Source organism: Natator depressus, chromosome 2, assembly GCF_965152275.1.
Source record: "Natator depressus isolate rNatDep1 chromosome 2, rNatDep2.hap1, whole genome shotgun sequence".
Lineage (NCBI taxonomy): Eukaryota > Metazoa > Chordata > Testudines > Cheloniidae > Natator > Natator depressus.
Genome location: NC_134235.1, coordinates 51,208,453 through 51,225,764, shown reverse-complemented (window position 1 = coordinate 51,225,764; position 17,312 = coordinate 51,208,453).

Sequence of the window (17,312 nt, the reverse complement as noted above, 5' to 3'; positions counted from 1 at the left end):
TCCCTCCTAGCACCTCCTGCACACCGTCGAACAGCTGATTGCGGCGGGTAGGAGGCGCTGGGAGGGAGGAGGAGGTGCTGATTGGCGGCACTGCCAGCAGACGGGAGGCACTGGGGGTGAGCTGGCTGCCAGTGGGTGCTCAGCACCCACCATTTTTTCCCCATGAGTCAGCACCTATGGGTCCTATAACTTTGCTAGTTAGTTGTGACACTCTGAGTACCTGTCCCATACCTGAGGAAGAGCTCTGTGTAGCTCAAAAGCTTGTCTCTCACCAATAGAAGTTGGTCCAATAAAAGATATTATCTCATCCTCCTTGTCTCCTAATATCCTAGGACTGACACAGCTACAATAATACTGCATATGTTTAGGCTTGGCAGAATTAGATTTTTATTTTTTAATAACTGTAATGGATAATATCAATATTCACTTTTAAGCATTTTTTTAGAATTGTATCTATTTAAATTTTCACAGTTGCATGAAATTATGGGTTTTAAGCAATATTTTTTATTTTTATCTATTTAAATGTTCAAAGTCCTGGGAAATTATGGTCCAGGGGTCAGACATTACTTATTTAATGACAGTAGATGTTGAGATTCAAAATGTTAAAGCTTTATAACCATTTATAACCCAAGTCTAAATATGTTCAGTTCAATAAGATCTATCCAGATACTGGGTCTGGGTCAAGATCTAGGTCTGAGGTGGAGTACAGTCCTTGCTCTCCCCACTGTGAGCAAGTGGGAGCAGAGAGGGATGGACAGTGGGTACAGCCTTGACTCCAAGCCCACCCTGCCCACTCACTGACCAAAACAGCTACAGTAACTCCTCACTTAACGTCCTCCTGCTTAACGTTGTTTTGATGTTACATCCCTGCTCCATTAGGGAACAGGCTTGTTTAAAGTTGTGCAATGCTCCCTTATAACGTTGTTTGGCTGCCTGCTCTGCCCACTGCTTGTAGGATTCTCTGGAAGAGCAGAGACTTTACAAGGAAGCATTGCACAACTTCCTCTTCTCCGCCTCCTCCCCCTCCCTCCCAGAGCTTCCCCTGCCGCCAAACAGCTGTTTGGGAGGGAGGGGGAGGAGCGGGGAAGTGCCACATCCCTGCTCCTCCCCATCCTCCCAGGAAATCCTAAGCGCCGCCAAACAGCTGTTAGGATTTTCTGGGAGGGACGGGGAGGAGCGAGTCCACTGCGCGCTCCGGAAAGGAGGCGACGGGGCGGGGGGAGCTTTGCTGCCGGTGGCTGCAGAGCACCTGTTAATTTTTCATGGTCAACCAGGACTGAACTCTGCCAGCATTCAGGAGACTGGAGGGGACGGGCAAAGAGCTTCACAAATCATTGCTGAGTATAGTATTAAATTGTTTGTTTAAAACTGTTTAAAACTTATACCTGTATTAAATTGCTAGTTTAAAATTGTTTAAAACTTATACTGTTTATGTATATAATGCCTTTTGTCTCGCAAAAAAAATTCCTTGGAACCTAATGCCCCCATTTACATTAAATCTTATGGGAAAATTGGATTAGTTTAACATCGTTTCGCTTAAAGTCGCATTTTTCAGGAACATAACTACAACGTTAAGTGAGGAATTACTGTAGTCAGGCAAAGGGGAGGAAATAAACTATGTCCTGCAGTAACATATCTTCCCCGGGAGCAAGAAGGGACCCAGAGAGCAACTGTATCTCAGGGGAATGTCCCTGAGACAGCACAGTCCCTCCTGGGGCTACGCTTGGGATGATGCAGCTTGCACACCACCCAGTGTTCAGGGCTGTGCCTAAAAAAACAATCTACCTCTAATTAAATATTTCTCATAAAACTCTTCTGGGGTGGGCACCGTAAATAGTCCCATTTTATAGACAGGTAAACTGAAATACAGGAAGATTTAATAACTTGCTTAGGATCACACAGTAAGTCAGTGACAGCAAGAATAACACAGGAATCCTGAATAAATAATGATAATGTACCATTTAACAAAAAACAAGAGTGAAGCTGACTATACACAGTTTCGTTCAGTCTGAAATATTCTATTTGCAAAATTGGCTTCCTCATAGGAAGGCAATTTACACTGTTTCTTTGGAAATCTCACTTTGCTATAACTATCTTTGAAGCAAGGTTGGTGTAATGAATTGCGTTTGTTTAACTGCCACCTGGGGAGGATGAAGAGGATGGAATAAAGACCGATGACCAGCAAGATAGCTTTTTGCTGGTGTCATAAATATTACAGATTCCATTTCACATTTAGTTCTCATATTGTGCTCAGAGGTTGCGTAATTCACTATTGTGCTCAGAGGTTGCATAAGGATCATATCTCTTTATCTAGGTACTCCTGTTATGATCATGATCGTCATAGATGCATACCTTACAAAATCCAGATAAGAACAAACCAAATGTGCTGTGAATCCCAGGCATAGTAGAGTGAGCTACAGATAGAATTTCCTTTGTGATCTCTGATTTCGTTACTAATGTGAGTACTGTAGTCTATTGAAGTCAATAACCCAAATTCTCCTGACCAGGCAAGTGTACTATGTTGCTGTCACTAGCCCAGTCCTATGCCTAAAACAAAGAAGCCTGAAGTCTGCTCTATTTTATACCAATTACCAATACCCTCAGCTGCAGCTCTAGCAGCTGGTGATCAGCTCAGTACTGGGGTGTCCTGATCGTACCCCTATTTTCCCTGGCTACTTTCCTATGTCTGGGGGGACCAGGTGAGGCATGACATAGGAATTACTACAGTGGTCTTATGCATAGGGGAAGTTCCACTGGACAGTTACAATGGCCCTATGCAGAGGAGATGCTCCATTGACCAGTTGCCTACCTTAAGGCAGTTTAGCTCCACTGGTATGGCGCAAAGCTGGCTTAATGAACCCAAAAACCCAGTCCAAGGGGACTAACCTCATGAGTAAGGTGAGGAGTATTTAAGCCTTGTTCTGTGGAATTAAGCACTTGTTTTAACTCTCTCTCTCTGTGTTTCAGTATATTTTAATTTGGCAGAGTGAAAACGTATTCTTTGAACAATATTCTGCCTTCTTTGGGACAATCTTCAAGCCTGATCCTGAAAAGTACTGAGTGCTGTTCTTTCTCATAGAAGTCAATAGGTACTAAGGGCCCTTCACAGATTGCAGGATCAGGCCTTTATTTACCACTCTGCATGGCAACATTTCATCTGAGAGAGGAATATAAACAAATCAACTTTTCCATTATATACTATTCTATTCCGTTCAGGTTCTTATACCGTGCTCATCACTGTAGTATCTGGGCACCTTCCAGTTATGCATTAAATGATGCAAGTAATATCTGTCATGTGTTGTTTGTTCTCTCATCTTCTCCCCAGGGGGTGAAGTGTACACAGAGGAAAGTTTTGTTTTGGTAGGCTTTATACATATATAATAGGCTTTATATATATGGTAGGCTTTATATATATAAAATACACGTTGTTGTGCATTTATATTAGAGAAAGCTAAATCAAAGAAATATGCCTTGCACTTGGAGCAGAAGGTGGTGAGGTTTGTGATGGTCCTTAGTTCCCAGGGTTGTTCATTCCATAGTCTCGGACTGCCCTGGTGAAGGTTCTATCTCCCGCACATTTCTCCCCTACCCTTATTTACTCCTGAGGGGATTCTGCGTGACTGCATGCCCACAGAAAATGCCCCGCACCCCTGCAGAATTCCTGTGCTTCCCTGCAGAAAAAAGCAGGGAAGCAAATGGCAGCTGTGTGGGGGAGGGGGAAGGGGCAACATTGGGCACAGTTTTGGGGTGGGGATTTCCCTCCTCCAAACATAGGCAAAGCATGGGGGGCACATGGGGTTACATGCCACTGTCCCCCCGCATTCTGCAAGTGCAGAGCTGCCCAGCCGAAGGAGGCTGTGTCTCAGCTCCACTGACTCTACATCTGAATGCTGTCTCCTGGGTCCTCGTTCCTAGTTCCCTTCTGTGTGCTGGGAGCCTTCCTGTTTTCTATTCTGTGAAACAGTGAGTGCCCATGGTGGGGCTGGGAAAGGGGGGGTGGAGTGAGGGAAGGGGAGTGAGGGGATGGGGGAAGAGGCAGTGGTGAAGGAGGGGGGTGGAATAGGGCAGAAGAAGGGGAATGTGGGAATGAGGGGAGCGGGATGGAGATGAAAAGGGGATAGGGAAATCACAGCGGGAAGTGGGAGCCCAGCATGCAGCATCCCCTCGGCAGCAGCTGCGGCTCCCCAGTTAAGCAGGTCCATTGAACCCTCACCCTGACAAGCCCTACCCCCCTACACCTGGACCCCCACCCCATCAAGTCCCACTCCCCTGGCACCTGGACCTCCCCATTGAGCCCCCCACACCCAGATCCCCCACTGAGCCCGCTATCCCCACACCGAGACCCCCTCTGTTGAGCCCCAACCACCTTCACCTGGATCCCCTGCAGAGTCCCATTGCCCCTGCATCCGGAACCCACCAACCAGCCCCTGTACATCCAGATTTCCCACTGAGCCACCCGCACTTTGAGGTACAGAGTGTCAAATGGAGGTACAGCTTCCCATCACTACTTGCTGGGTGCATCCCTCCAGGAAGCATTTGAGTGCATCACCCTCAGGTGAGATAGCAGTATTTCATGGCTGACAATGTTGAATGCTGCAGAGAGATCCAGGAGGATGAGAATGGATATTTCCCCTCTATCCACTGACAGGAGGAGATAATCAATCAATGCTATTAAAGTGGTTTCAGTTCTATATCCTGGCCTGAAGCTAGACTGTACAGAGTCTAGGATATTAGCTTTTCAGCCAACCCACTTTTTTATAATTTTTTTCTTGGCATAGTTTTCCATTTTGTAGGAAATAGTATTTGTAAATTCAAAGGAAAGTAACGGAAAGAGCCCCAATATATGAGAACAGCTGAATAATGTACCATAACAGTCATGTTAAATTGCCTAATAGATCCTTCAGATGACAAAAATACTTTCACTTTGATTGAAAATGGGAAATAACTTGTTGAAAACGTCAGCAACTAACAGACATTATATTAATAAGAAATTATTTTCATAAGCTTTTTTTAAAAAAATTCTGCTGAGTATTTGTAGGTCTATAAACTTTTCTCCTAACTTCAAGCTTCTGGAGGCGTATATTTGTCCACACTATTATATCAACATTCCCAAACCATTAATGTATATAGCTTTTTTCCTCAGGGTTCTATATATTTATAATAAGGCTGAAAAGTGATAGAATGGAATTCAAGAACTTCCTTTACTGATAAATATATTGACTAAGACTGCATATACATTTCACATTACAAAGCCCATTTTTCAACTTGGGTGCCTAACTTTAAGCACCAAAATTTGTATTGAGGCTCCAATTAAGAAAAGCACTTAAACACATAGTTAACTTAAAGCACCTGCTTTTAAACCTCATTCACTACAAGTTAAAGTTAAACACATGCTTAAGTGCTTTGCTGAACAGAAACATATGCTTAAAGTTAAGCATGTGTTAAGTGCTTTGCTGAATCAGTTTTAGACACCTAAATCCTGGTTTAAGTGCCTAAATCAACACATAGGGTACATCTACACTAGAAAAAAAACATGGCGGTGAGGTCTCAGAGCCTGGGTCAACTGACTCGGGCTTGCAATGGAGCAAAAAATAGCTATGTAGACATTCCCACTCAGACTGCAGCTCGGGCTCTGAGACCCTCTTCTCTCACTGGGTTTCAGAGCCTGAGCTCCAGCCAAAGTCAGAATGTCTATATTTTTAGCTTTGTAGCATGAGCCTGAGTCAGTTGACCTGGGCTCCACAATTCACTGCCATGGGTTTTTTATTTTTGCAGTGTAGATGTACCCTGAGGTGCCTAAAACTTGTAGTTAGATGGCTCACTACAGATTTAATTGCCTTTACACTTGGCACCTAATTTTGAAAAAATTCAGCCTCCACAGATTAACAGAAGAGGTTGCTGTGGCACGAGATGTCATTCTGTAAAATAAAAGAATATATATGAGGGGTTTTTGTTGATGTTTTTCTGTATTCTATTTTAAAGCTATCAATACTGTCTGTGAATGAGTTTGTTAAATTATTTATTTCAATTTATGTTGGGTCTCTACCATAATTTCTAGGCACATTCACAAAAAAGTCAAGTATCTACGCTGATTTGATGTCAACAGTACTTAAAACTATTGTCCCTGCTCATATAAACAAAGGAAAAGAACCCCCTCCATGTAACCCAGCTCCTCAGGGAAAGCCTGAATAAATATATAAGATTTGAAATATGCCATGTGGGTCAATAAGTTTGGGCTCTGTTGGGCTGAGCTGGGAAACAAATTTTACTCAAGGGCCTTCCTCTGACAGGACCAGCCTAAACGTTTTTGGCCAGGTCTGTGAAACAAATTTTTGCTGCCTCTTCCCAAAACATAACTGATTCATGTCTTTCATTATCACACCACTATAGGAGGCTTTGGAAAGGATTAGTCTCATTATTCTTTGGGATACACCCCAAACTCAAGTAACTCGTTTTACAGAAAAATTGTGCCTCTGTGTATGTTGGATGGGGCACCTGTAGGTTCCACTAGGATCCTGTTACCAATGTGGTGTTACCAGATTTGCCCATTACTTTGGGGTACACTCATTTATTAGGGTTACTCTTCTGCGGGAGTGGGGGGGATTCTGTAATTCTTTCAATGTACTGCTTGTGTCACTTGTGTTCTCACATGGAGCTCTACTTCTCCCTTCTGCAAGTCCCCTCCCAATGGAGCTATCCTGCAGGACCTAGGTTCCCCAGGGCTGGGTTCCTCCAGCCCCAGAACCGGATGAACACGCACACATATACAGAGCAAGTCTGAGAAGACCGGCTCAAGCAGCACTTTCAAGCTGCCACCCTTATGTGCCATCCCACATGTGCCAAAGGTACCACACCAGAACAGAGTAAGCCTGAGCAGGCTGGGTCAAACAGCACTTCCAGGGTGCCACCCTTACGTGCCCCTGGACTCAGCTGACTGGGTCAAGCAGCACTTTCAAGCTGTCACCCTTATATGCCCCTGGCCTCAGTAGTCTGGGTTGAGCAGCACTTTCAAGCTGCCACCCTCATATGTCACAGGTTTAGTATGTCCCTATCCCCACTTTCATGTCACAACTGGTAGTAACCAGTTCGGCTATACAACCCCTCAACCGGAAGCAACCTCTGTACATAGCCTTAGAGTTGTACTTTGGGGGAAATAACAGGACATTCACAATGGAAGGAACTGGCTTTTGGGCACTGCAAAGCTTCTCCACTTCAGTCTGAGGAAAGTGGAAATGTAAATGAGAATCTCAGCTCCTGTATTTTACACCCGGCTCAGCAGTTATCAGACCAATTCTAGTAATAAATCCCTGATTGATATCCAAAATACTGAAGCAGCCTAACTGCATTGTGAGCTCCCTGGAAGGAACATCATCCATAGCCAAGAGTGATCAGCTCCCATTGTCTAGCCTAAAGAAAACCCTTGAGTCATCAGTTTACCCATAAACAAATCTAGTGTTCTCCCTTGAACCATTGTATTTTCCCTACAAAAACCCCTACTCACACTAGGACATATAAGTGTGTTTTTCTAATGATATCGCTAACACGTAAAATCCTAGTGTTCACCTGTACCAGCTATGTCCAAGTTAAACTACAACTGCCCTGTCTAGGATTTTACAAAGTGTTAGCTATCTTGTAAAAATACACCCGTTTGCCTAAAGTAAATATGACCTAAGAACTGTTACTCTGAACACTCTCAGCTGACCTCAACTATCAGATTAACATATTAGAAGAGAAGTGGTTTCTGTGTTCAAGCAGGAAAGGACTTCTTAGGTCAAGGTCAACAAGCTGAATTGCGTGGAGGAACAAATTGTAAGACTGTTAAATTCTCATTGCTGTTAAATGAGAACCAGTTCAAATGGAACTCTTAAAGTCCTATTGATACTTTTTCTGCAACTTCTTGAACTCCCAGGGCTAAAATCACTGGTGACATCAATGGTGGTCCAAGTGAAATAGCATTGGTCTAGATTCACTACTCTGTAATTCCAGTTTTATGCTGAAAGAAAAGGAGTACGTGTGGCACCTTAGAGACTAACAAATTTATTTGAGCATAAGCTTTCGTGAGCTACAGCTCACTTCATCGGATGCATTCAGTGGAAAACACAGTTTTATGCTGGTAAACGTCAACTGATTTCAATATAGTTGCACCAGCATAAAAAAGAAGCAATGTAGTGGTGAAACAGGACAACTAAATCTACATAAGTGAATGTAGGTTGCTGTAACCTACATTCTGAGGGAGAGGAAGTTCAAGGTTGTAGCAAGAAAAGCAAACAACAGAAGATTTTAGACACTTAAAAGAACTACACACTCTGAAGATGGTGTTGCCTTGCCTGACAGCTCTATATGAGCTCAGCTATAGAGAAGAAAGTGATCTATTGGGTGGAAGAATTTGCCACTCTCTCCAAGTAAAATGGTCATTTTTATTTATCTATTTATTTATTTAAATTTTTATGTCGCCCCCTCCCTCCCCAAATATATTATTCAAAATGACTAAACCAAGGACTAGGTTCTTCTTTGAAGAAATTTTAAATATAATCATGCTAAGACATAGAAACATAGTTCACTGATTGAGAAGTTAGTCGGTAGTAATGCGAGGGCGCTCCACAACTTCCAAAGAACGGACACCGAAGTCTTTCCCAATTGCCCTTCTCCAGAGATGCCACTGCAACTGAAGGCTGGTATTTTATTTTTTAATTAATGAAATGGAAGCTAAGCCTGGGACCTGTTCATCTGTCCCACTAGAGGTATATGCAGTCAGAGTTATTGTACACCTGATAGCCCCTGTGGAAAATGTGGCCTCAGTTGCGGCACATGCACAGATTCAGCAAAGGTAGTTATTGTTCATGGGATACATGAACTTTCCTCGCACCCAAGTTGGAATTTATAAGCCAGATTCGCTGGTATGTTCTGGTTGCTTTGTGCCACTCCAATGATGCAAAGCAGCCATAAACCTGGTCCGAGTGAATCTAGTCCTATTTATTTAGCCATTTCACACAGCTGGTCAGCCTTTTCCCAGAGCAGGTCAGCCCACTTCACAGCCAGCAATTCCCAAGGCCACAAATATTTTCTTCTGAATAGGATCATGGATTGTTACAAAATTAGAGGATTGGGCCAAAAGAAATCTGATGAGGTTCAACAAGGACAAGTGCAGAGTCCTGCACTTAGGATGGAAGAATCCCGTGCACTGCTACAGACTAGGGACCGAATGGCTCGGCAGCAGTTCTGCAGAAAAGGACGTAGGGGTTACAGTGGACGAGAAGCTGAATATGAGTCAACAGTGTGCTCTTGTTGCCAAGATGGCCAATGGCATTTTGTGATGTATAAGTAGAGGCATTGCCAGCAGATCAAGGGACGTGATCGTTCCCCTCTATTCGACATTGGTGAGGCCTCATCTGGAGTACTGTGTCCAGTTTTGGGCCCCACACTACAAGAAGGATGTGAAAAAATTGGAAAACATCCAGTGGAGGGCAACAAAAATGATTAGAGGACTGGAACACATGACTTATGAGGAGAGGCTGAGAGAACTGGGATTGTTTAGTCTGTAGAAGAGAAGAATGAGTGGGGATTTGATAGCTGCTTTCAACTACCTGAAAGGGGGTTCCAAAGAGGATGGATCTAGACTGTTCTCAGTGGTAGCAGACAACAGAACGAGGAGTAATGGTCTCAAGTTGCAGTGGGGGAGGTTTAGGTTGGATATTAGGAAAAAAATTTTCACTAGGAGGGTGATGAAGCACTGGAATGGGTTACCTAGGGAGGTGGTGGAATCTCCTTCCTTTGAAGTTTTTAAGGTCAGGCTTGACAAAGCCCTGGCTGGGATGATTTAGTTGGGGATTGGTCCTGCTTTGAGCAGGGGGTTGGACTAGACGACCTCCTGAGGCCCCTTCCAACCCTGATATTCTATGATTCTATGATTGTTTATTAATTAATTATGATGATAGTATTACTCTAATGCAGCAAGTATAGAGCCCTTTAACTTTTGCCTCTGGGCTGGGAATCCCTGTTGGCATTCCATGTTAGGGAAGGACACAGTGACTGGCTTGGAGAGTTCCATGACAGTTGGGAAATGGCGGTTGGGGAGAGGGACTGTGTCAGGGTATGTCTGCACTACAAGTGCTCCAGTGAAAAAGCTGCAGCTATGCCGCTGTAGCGTAGACACTTACTACAGTGATGGAAGTAGCCAAGAGGCAGTAGCTAGGTCAATGGAAAAATTCTTCCATCGGCCTACCATCTATAGTGGGGGTTACGTCGATCTAACTACTGTCGCACAGGGTGTGAAACTTTTCACAGCCCTGAGCGATTTAGCTAAGTTTCCCTACGATTTAGGTGTAGACCAGGCCAATGTCCAAGGAACCAGGCTTTGTTGTGGCTCCTCTTCCAGGGTATATGAGCCTTGTTTGACGATTAGGAGGGGAGGAAGAGAAAGTGAAGTGGGTACAAAGATTAGGGTAGGGCAAGCTTAAGCAGAGAGAAACAAAGCTATTCAACAAAGTTAATGTAACATGGAAACAGAATTTGGTTCCCTGCTCCAGGGTAGTGGAAAGGGAAATGAGAGGAGCCTTTGGAATAAGACAGCTTCAGACACAGGAGAGTAGTAAAGAGTAATATCATTAGCTTTGGCTACATGAGATATGGGGTGAGTGGGATGTGGGGAGAGAGGATGTGTTTCCAAAGACCACAGATGGATTTCGACAACTGTTCTGAACACAGTTTGGCCTTCTGTATGTCAACAACCAAACCAGCTTCCAAACTGGGGCAGGAGGGAGCCAGGTTTGAAATGTGCTATCCAACAACGTGGGTCTTTTCTACAGTGTGGATATGGCCAATTATCCCTGGGAAGGGGAGATTTGGTAAAAGGCATCACCTGCAGAGGATTTTGAGAATGAAAGAGGAGAAAAGAACTACAGCTGCCATGGCTGAGCCACACATGAGGTGGCGGCAGCAGCAGCAGAAGCTATGAGAAGGATATCATTATGCTATCTATCATATACATGGGTGAGTACTGACATAGCTCCTTATTGGCCAGGCATCTGCCTCTCTGGTAACGTACTTCACCCAACAAAGAAGGGATTTGTTAAACCTGTTTTGATTATCTGACAGTAAAATATATTGTTAAAATACAGTTATTTTAAGAAATGTTAATGCTTCTGCAGAAGGGAGATAGTTATAGTTAAAGTTGTGTTATTGGATTCAATAATGAACACAATGGCCCAGATCCACAGAGGTATTTAGGGTCCTAATTTCCATTGAAATCAGCGGAAATTAGGAGCCCAAATACCTTGGTGGATATGGGCCAATTTTTTGCAGATACAGACTAACACGGCTGCTACTCTGAAAATTGACTTCAGTGGGATCAGGATTTCACCCATTAGTAACCATTTTGCTTTGTGTTGCTCTCTTGCCCCATTGTAAAAAAGGAATTCTTAGACAGTGGGATAGTGAGGATCACATTTAAATAAACAGGTTTCAGAGTAGCAGCCGTGTTAGTGTGTATCCGCAAAAAGAACAGGAGTACTTGTGGCACCTAGAGACTAACAAATTTATTCGAGCATAAGTTTTCGTGGGCTACAGCCTACTTCATCGCATGCATAGAATGGAACATATAGTAAGAAGATATATATATATATACACATACAGAGAAGGTGGAAGTTGCCATGCAAACTGTAAGAGACTAATTAATTAAGATGAGCTATTATCAGCAGGAGAAAAAAAACTTTTGTAGTGATAATCAAGATGGCCCATTTAGGCAGTTGACAAGAAGGTGTGAGGATACTTAACTTAAGGAAATAGATTCAATATGTGTAATGACTCAGCCACTCCCAGTCTCTATTCAAACCCAAGTTAATGGTATCTAGTTTGCATATTAATTCAAGCTCAGCAGTTTCTCATTGGAGTCTGTTTTTGAAGCTTTTCTGTTGCAAAGTTGCCACCCTTAAGTCTTTTACTGAGTGGCCAGAGAGGTTGAAGTGTTCTCCTACCGGCTTTTGAATGTTATGATTCCTGATGTCAGATTTGTGTCCATTTATTCTTTTGCGTAGAGACTGTCCAGTTTGGCCAATGTACATGGCAGAGGCGCATTGCTGGCACATGATGGCATATATCACATTGGTAGATGTGCAGGTGAATGAGCCCCTGATGTCGTGGCTAATGTGATTAGGTCCTATGATGGTGTCACTTCAATAAATATGTGGACAGAGTGGGCATCAGGCTTTGTTGCAAGGACAGGTTCCTGGGTTAGTGTTTTTGTTGTGTGGTGTGTGGTTGCTGGAGAGTATTTGCTTCAGGTTGGGGGGGCTGTCTGTAAGCGAGGTCTGGTCTGTCTTCCAAGATCTGTGAGAGTGAGGGATCATTTTTCAGGATAGGTTGTAAATCTTTGATGATGCACTGGAGAGGTTTTAGTTGGGGGCTGAAGGTGACAGCTAGTGGTGTTCTGTTATTTTTTTTGTTGGGCCTGTCCTGTATGTGTATATATATATCTTCTTACTATATGTTCCATTCTATGCATCCGATGAAGTGGGCTGTAGCCCACGAAAGCTTATGCTCTAATAAATTTGTTAGTCTCTAAGGTGCCACAAGTACTCCTGTTCTATTTAAATAAACAGATTATCTCATGGACTAGCCTCTCTCCTGTTCACTGTTGTGTGGACTTTTGTGAGCTGCTCAGTGATTCTTTCCCAGTGAATTATGGGTGTAGACCAGCACTGAGACAGTGGTTCTGGGAGGTGTGAACTGCCCAGGCTATCTCACTTAGGACCCTATGGACTCCATGATTCTATGGCCTTAGAATCTGTCATTTTTCCAAGATATCACAGAATTGAGCATTTTTGCTGCAGAATTCATTCTTTTGCAGCAGACAGCCATCCAGCATTTTTTTCTGTCTCCCTGCTCTGCTGAGAACTGCCTGCAATTTTCCCACAAGTGGAAATTAATTGGATTAAAGTGCATGCTCTCTTTAGTGTTCTGTTGTATAGAACCAGGCCAAAGATGAATTAGGAAGCTAGAGTCCAGTTTGCGGGGAGCAAGAGGAGCTGGATGTTAACCCTACTAACAGCTAGGTTTCCTAGAGAGTAGAAGTAGCATCTGAGTCCTGAGGTGCTGAGAAGATGAACCACTGAAACTTACATCCTCCTCCCTTCTCTGGTATGTATGGGATGAAGGAAGGAGATTTTGAGCTGTATCACCAAGACAATGGTTTAACTACTGAAGTCCAACTAGCTTAGCTGTCTAGAGAACACATAGAAGAAAATACATAATCAGAAATAATCTTTGCTGAAAATAATCATTGACCAATTTTACATCAATGAGTATTTTCAACTATGAACCATAGTTGTGTGTATGTCTCGCATGGGAAGGATGAAAATGAAGGGTATTTAATGGAGACATTTAATGGAGAAATAATAATTTAACATTATCACAGAATTTAGGAGTCCTGCAGAATTATAGAATGCTTGCAGCGGAATTTGGTCCCATTATGCCATGAAGCACACAGTGTCCTTTTGATAGCTCTTCCATCTTGGCCCAGTTCCCTGGGGATATTGAGAATTGTTTCCACATTGTAACTTATGTTTGAACCATTTGCTGAATTGTGTTGGGACTTGACCTATATGGTACAATTAGAGCTATGTGAGAACCAGAATTTCCATTTCATGGGAAATTCCACAATTTCAAAAATTGTTTTTGTTTTGAATCAGAATGGAACGCTGAATTTTGAAATTTTCTGCAAAATTAAATTTTTGAATTATTTTTGGTTTGGGTCAAACAAAATGTTTCATTTCAGTGTTGACTTTTTATTATATATTATAATTTATAAAGTAATATAAAATAAATTTGGAATTTGTTTCAAAATTAAAAACTGAACATTCCATTCTGAAAATGTCAAAATGGGATGCTTCATCATTATCAAAATGCTTCATTTTGATTTTTTTTTTTTCAAAACAAAATTTTGTCAAAATTTTGACATTTCCCATGGAAAGTTTTGAATTCAATTAAACAGTATTTTCTGACAGAAAAACATTCTAGTTAGTATACATGGAGCTTATTGTCTTCTATACTTTGCAATACAAAGCTTATGTTTCTTCATCCTGGGGTCCATATGACCCTGCCTTGCCTCTCTCTGACTGTTTGTCACCTGTTCAATATTTTCCACCACTTTCCTATCTCCTCTTATAGATTCAAGTAGTTTCCACAATTCTTGTAGATGTATGACAATGCATTGTATGATTTCTTTGTTTCTCCAGAGAATCTATGGAATTATAGTAAGACCCCCTTAAGCTTTTAACCTCCAATACTAGGAATCCAGTCAATACAGTGTCTTTCTGAACTCAATTGTACTACTACTCCTGAGGACAGTGTTAAACTACTTATCTGTCTGAATCCTCTCAGAGTTGTGAAGGGGAGTTAGTATTTTCAATTACCGATTTTTCTCATGATCTCACCTTAGCATATGAATATTATTTAGGCAACTATTATATTTAGAATTTGGGCAGTGCTCTGCTTCCCATTCATTGACTAATTAAAATACAATTCCTATTGATTTTGATTTGCCTATGCTGGGACCTTTCCCTTAGTTTTCAAACTTAATGCTACCCTTTTTCAACCCTATCATTTATATCATTTGTGAACTGATCCATTTTGTTGACTGTGAGATCTGACTTGAGAGCCACTGAATTGTCTTTTATACCAGATTCCTTGGTGCTGTTTGAGTTTGCATAATTTAGCCAAATTGATTCTTTTGGACTGAATTTTAATTATTTTGCCTCTTTGATTTTAATTAATTGCCTATTTAAAAGTATTTTACCTTTTAGTATAAAATGTTTAATACTAAAATGTCTTGTGATAGTGCCCTATAAGCAAAGACTTAAAGCAAAAACTCTGTTCTCTAACACTGTGCCATGTGTTGCAGAATTTTGTGCTAAAAACATAACTGCATTATAGAAAGTGGTGGTCGGGGAAATGGGAGGTTTTGGCAGCTGGAGAGGAGACAATTGGGTTTCTGGCACCTGGGAAGGTCTGGAAGTCAGTTTGGAACAAGCACATTAGTTGGATGTTTTGTGTGACATTTGGATTGTCATAGGTCTTGTCTACACTACAGACCTATATCAGTATAACTATGTTGCTCAGGGATGTGAAAAATCCATACCCCTGAATGATGTAGTTATACTGACCTAACCCCATCATGTAGATGCTATGTCAGCGGGAGAGCTCCTCCTGCCAACATAGCTACCACCTCTTGGGGAGGTAGATTAACGACACTGACAGGAAAGCTCTCTCCCATCAGTTTAGAGCATCTTCTTTAAAGCACTGTAGCTGCACGGATGCAGCATTTTAAGGGCACGTCTATACTTAAAACACTGCAGTGGCACAGCTGCACCAATGCAGCTGTGCCACTCTAGCACTTTAATAAAGACGCTCTAAGCCGAGGGGAGAGAGCTTTCCCATCAGCGTAGTTAATCCTCCTCCCCAAGAGGAAATAGTTATGTCCATATGGGGATGTTAGGTTGGTATAACTACATCACCCTGAGTGATGTAGTTATACTGATATAGGTCTGTAGTGCAGACCAGACCTAAGGGCATGGCTACACTTGCAGATGTAGAGCGCTGTGAGTTAAACCCGCCTTCGTACAGCGCAGTAGGGAAAGCACTGCAGTCTGTCCACACTGTCTGCTGCAAGCGCACTGGCGTGGCCACATTTGTGGCACTTGCAGTGGCATTGGGAGCAGTGCGTTGTGGGCAGCTATCCCACAGAGCACCACTTCCCATTCTGGCACCGTGGCTTGTGTGAAGGGGTCTGGGAGTGCGGGGGCATTCTGGGTCCTGTCCCAGCACCCCGTGATGCATCGGTTCGCATCCCAGCATTCTCTTTGCTTCCGTCCACATTTGGCGCCATCTTTCAACGGTTTTTGTACTGCGCGCTCTGTCTTCCCTTTCGGTCTGCGGGAATGGAGCCTGAACTGCTGAGGAATATGCTGACAAGTCTCGCCAGCATGTCACGTTTGGCAGTTGAGTTATGCCCTAAGATCCAAAGCGACAGTGAGGACTCCGACGATATCGACTCGAGTAACGCAAATGACACGAGTTTGCTTGTGGCATTCACGGACATGCTCACCACCATGGAACACCACTTTTGGGCTTCAGAGTAACAGCCGTGTTAGTCTGTATTCGCAAAAAGAAAAGGAGTACTTGTGGCACCTTAGAGACTAACCAATTTATTTGAGCATGAGCTTTCGTGAGCTACAGCTCACTTCATCGGATGCATACTGTGGAAATTGCAGAAGACATTATTATATACACAGACACCATGAAACAATACCTCCTCCCACCCCACTCTCCTGCTGGTAATAGCTTATCTAAAGTGATCATCAAGACTTTTGAGCTTGGGAAACAAGCACTGAGTGGTGGGATCACATCGTCATGCAAGTCTGGGATGACAAGCAGTGGCTGCGGAACTTTTGGATGAGAAAAGCCACTTCCCTGGGACTGTGAGGAGCTTGCCCCTACCCTGTGGCACAAGGACACGAGATTGACAGCTGCCCTGATGGTGGAGAAGCGGGTAGCTATTGCAATCTGGAAGCTGGCAACTCGAGACAGCTGCTGCTCAGTCGCTAACCAGTCTGGAGTGGGGAAGTTGACCGTTCGAATTGTGTTGATGCAAGTTTGCAGGGCCATTAGTCGCATCCTGCTCTGAAGAACCGTGAGTCCGGGTAACGTGCATGACATTGTGGCTGGCTTTGCATAAATGGGTTTCCCTAACTGCAGAGGGGTGACAGATGGGACGCATATTCCAATTCTGGCACCAGCCCACCTAACCTCCGAGTATGTTAATTGGAAGGGCTATTTCTCTATGGTTCTCCAGGCGCTTATGGATCACCGTGGGCATTTCATTGACATTAACGCAGGCTGGCACGGAAAGGTGCATGACGCACATGTCTTTCGTAACACTGGCCTGTTCAGGAAGCTGCAAGCTGGGACTTTTTTCTCATACCAGAAGATCACCATAGGGGAAGTCGAAATGCCCATTGTAATCCTTGGAGACCCCGCTTACCCTTTGATTCCATGGCTCATGAAACCCTACACAGGGAGCCTTGACAGCAGCAAGGAGCGGTTCAACAACAGGCTGAGCCGGTGCAGAATGACTGTGGAGTGTGTTTATGGCCGTTTAAAGGGTCGCTGGCGCTCTCTGTATGGGAAGCTGGACCTGGCCGATAACAGCATCCCCGCAGTTATATCAGCATGCTGTACCCTCCATACATTTGTGAAGGGAAGGGTGAAAGATTCACTCAGGCATGGAACTTGGAGGTTCAACACCTGGAGGCTGAATT